Source organism: Lasioglossum baleicum, unplaced genomic scaffold (genome assembly GCF_051020765.1).
Source record: "Lasioglossum baleicum unplaced genomic scaffold, iyLasBale1 scaffold0142, whole genome shotgun sequence".
Taxonomy (NCBI): Eukaryota; Metazoa; Arthropoda; class Insecta; order Hymenoptera; family Halictidae; genus Lasioglossum; species Lasioglossum baleicum.
In genome coordinates, this window is record NW_027469202.1 from 128713 (window position 1) to 133279 (window position 4567).

Sequence of the window (4567 nt, forward strand, 5' to 3'; positions counted from 1 at the left end):
GACACTGTATTGGTATCGTGTTAGCAACGCGCCCGCGCGCTACACTCACCAGCGTACCTTTACTATATCCGTGTGCGCTGCTTGTGCGAGCCACAATCTATTTTTAGAACTTGCCATGTTGCCATGCTTTACGGCTTACGGAAACGAAACTGAAATTCGACTGTCGAGCCGTCGAGCGTATGAATCGCAATCTGGAGCTAGCCTTCCGGTCCCCGTGCAGCGAGGATTTTTTTTTATTTTTAATTTTCATTACTTTTTTAATTACATTTTTTAACCTTCCAAAAAATTAAAAATGTTAAAACTATGTTCAAAATATGTATTCATTTTAAATAGAAACGTTTTGTTACTGTCATAATTGCATTAATAAAAATTGGTATATGATCGAGAACAGGTTGATGGTATTTATTTGGACTGATTGGAGAATACGAAAATGCAGGAAGTATTTTTTAGTTTATGAAACAATTTGTAGATTTATTAGTTGTCAAACAAATAATAAAATAAATTGTATAATATATATAAATTGATTTTATACTAGCATACACAAGTTTATTTGATCTTCTGTCTTCCTATAATAAAAAAATACAGTCATAACTATAATTATAATAGAATTTCATAAAATATTGAGGTTATTGCAAACTCATCTTTTTTCGCGATGATGCTCTAATTTTATTGCTTCTCTCGAATGTCCATTTCCTTCCGAGACAGTGCGTTTCTAAGTGTAAATAAAAAATGTTGATATAAAATGTATCATAATTAAACTACAATTATTCTAATAACGTAGAATGTAGTACATATTAAGTTTTAATTACCAGGATTTTCTTCTTCGACGTTAAGCACCCTTTACTGCTTCTCGTAATTTACGTATATGGACATTAGGGTGGACCTTATTTTTCGACCATAAAATTTTTTTGTCCCGTAAACCAGAATTGTAACAAATGTTGAGAAAATGATCTGGAAAAATTTTGGGGCCGATTGGATCATGGGAAAATGAGGCGCAGCAAATTTGAAAATTTTGAATTTTTTAAATCTTTACATAAATAGACATTATGATATATCGTTGAATTTGTCTTTTTTCTCTTTAAGAATCCGTATGTAGCATAAACAGTTGTTGATAGAAAAAACATCCGTGACTTTGAAAACTTTAAATAATTACTTTGAAAAAATTTTTTTCTCTGATACTATATCCACCTCCTTATATACTACAACTTTTGTTTGAAGAGTTTTTTTATATATACATAACTGACAGAGATATTAAGGGGCGTAATTTGCATTATTCGGAAGCATACAACTGCGCATATAGCTATTTTCATAGCTACATGCTGCCGAATAATGAAAATTACGCCTCGTAATCGAAAAAATAGGACTTTTGAGGCAGATAGCGCCCTAGATCGATGTTTTATCTAGCGTTTTTGACTAGTGAAAAACCCCGTGTTTGTATTATCGAGAAATGAGTAAATGAATATCTTGCAATCCTGGAAGTCTCTCTACTACCTTAACTAAATTCATTAATACGCTCCAATCTACAAAAGAAAAACAGTTGAAATATCGGAAAAAGAAGTTATTATGAATAATAAGTAGACTGACTGAAACATAGACTGAAGGTGGTCAATGATACCGCTGAACGGGGCGTTAAACTAATGGAGGATCATATTAAAATTTTATATACATAGAAACAAAGTGGAGAAATAATATATACTATACAAACTGTGATGGAATATCGACAGCAGTATCCTGACGCCACAAAACAGATTTGTCAAAGGATTTTTAAATATTTTTTAATATAGAGAGAGAAACACCTGATCAATCACTACATGCGATTAATTGCATTTTTAAGAGGCATTGAAGACAGCTTATTAACTGAGAGTTATTAAAGTTTTAATTTTCCTCAGAGTCAGTAAGTTCTTTATTTTTCTCGGAGTCATTAAGTTTTCCATTTTTCTTGGAGTTATTCAATTTTTCATTTTCCTCAGTGTCGTCAAGTTTTTTCATATAGTCCAGTCGGCAGGTCGAAAAAAGGCGTCTACCTGGAAAGTATTCCGAACTTAATGAAATTTTGACACGTCATTTAGGGGTACTCTGGGGTGTCGAATCTCAGTTTCGACCTCGAGGACTCTGTGCTAACTTGGGGAGGGGGAAAAAACCACTACTTTTATTACCTTGTTTTGGTTTTTCGCCTATCGGGCTCGAGTCGGGTACGCGATACATCAGACACATCGGGAAGCTTATGACTAGACTGCGGATTTTATGCATGTATGACAAAAATGTACACGTTCAATTTAAAGCAGTGGACATGTTAAAAATATTTAAGGACATCAACGTATTAGTTTCAGCTTAATAGGATAATTAAAAGAAGAATACAATTTATATTTGGCTCATGTGCCGTGCAATCAATGCAAACATTTTTTATTTTGCATAAAGATCCGCAGTGTACTCATGACTCACCTTTGTCGGGCGGCTTCTAAAACAATAGAACAAGATCGCGCGAACGAGTTATCGCGATACCCGAGAATCAACTGTGCGTTCTTATGAAATAGATAATAATAATAATGGTACGTATTTCTTTCATAACTTGTCCATAATGTGATTTTTATATAAGTACATTAGGTATATTCGGCAGACATGTGCATGATCGTTATTTGTATTAAAATTTGAAATAATGCACGTTTCACGTGAAAAAATTATAAGAAAATATTTACAACGTGGTATGTAATAAGTTATGATAACTTTTCAGTGGGTGATGTTTTTATTAACTGTTAAGTAACCTACTTAACTATCATTAATCTTACACAAATTCTTAAAAGATAATATATAGTATACAATATAAAATAAAATAGAAATTAACTTAAAATAAAATCATATAAAATAAAAAACTAGAGGGTTATTGTTGCTCGCTCGCTTCGCTCGCTCGCGAGTAGGGTTGTTTTTGCTCGCTCGCTTTGCTCGCTCGCGGATAGGACTGCTCTTGCGAAAGGGTTAGTGGTACGCATGGCTAGTAGTACCTATAGCTATTAATGTTTTTTTTTTATTTGGTGTGTGACTCTCCACGAGCCACACAAAGAACTTCCCGATTCGTTAGTTGCAGTATATTATTATCATTATTAAGTGTACGTTTTAAGAAGATTATACGTTTTCAGGGAAATTCAATAGTTTTCTACTTATCAAAATGTTTGCTATATGGCGTCACATTAAACCAACATCGTATGCTCGTTGCTCGCTTGGTTCCTTGTTATAGCATACTAATGTTGCAAAATAAATTGTCTTAATTAGTTTTTCGCAAACGATACAACTCCTCATTATCCGGGTTTGCAGTAGTGATCTTGGTTTTCTTCGATACTGTTAATTTAAATTGTCCCAAAATATATAAACTGCGCTCAATTTTGAAACTCTGCTCAGTGCTACATACAATATTTGTAAAGTTCGCCTTTCTGATTTTTTAAAATCCAAACATACTTTCTCGTATGTTTGTCCCTGACTTTTATGAATCGTAATCGCTTCAGCAGGAACCACTGGAAATTGACTACGTGTGATTTGATATTTTTCCTCACTCGACATATTTACTTGATTCGATATTTTTATTATTGGTGTAAAATTTTGATCAATATTTGTGCATTTTTCATATAATCACGACAATTCAAAATCTAACCACAATATAGACGAAATTTTAGTATTTTCTTGAAAAGTAATAAATTTTAATATTCCGCATGTGTGCTCCATTAATCAATCCGTTTTCAACATCAATGTTATTAATAATTATCATATAGTTTATATTAATTTTCAATTTAATCTCAGTTAATAATTCGTTTTGAACTGATTGTTTTTTTAAAGATTGTAATATAAATTTTTTTTTGTACTTTCATCGATATTCTTTGAAAATGTATTCTCGCGAGTAGAGATGATTAACTCACTCTTGCATTGGGATAATTTTCGATTATTGTAAGCGGAAACATCATAGTAAGGTACAAAAAAAAATTTAAAAAAAATTTTTTTTTAAATTTTAAAGAAATCGAAAAAAATTTTTTTGTGTAATTACGTTTGTTTCTTCGGTGGAAACTTTCCGTTCTCTCGTATAAATTGCATTGTTGAATGAACTTCTTTCGAAAAAACTAAAAAAACTAAAAAACTACTTGACCAAAATGGACCAAAATCTAATCAGCTCTAAGTTACAGCGGGGCATATCGATTGCATCATTCATCATCCTGATCGCGTTGTTACTTTTTCTGAAAACGTTAACGAAAAATTTGATTACATAGAAACGACCATACGCGCGCACACACACACACACACACACGAACATTTTGCTGAAAATAGTCTAAAATGACTGCAATGACCATGAAACGTAAAGATCTGCTAAAAAATCGATTTTCGATTTTCGGGGTCATTACAATAACTTCCCTATAAAATCGGGAAGTTAATTATATAGAGCCTATAGATAATACAGAATAAAATATAAACACGAAATATAATACGTATAATGTTTATATTTATATTTCGTTTTTAATTATTGCCATACTTTACCATATTGTAATCTTCTAGGTGTATTGTATAACTTCCGTAAAGACATTTTAAT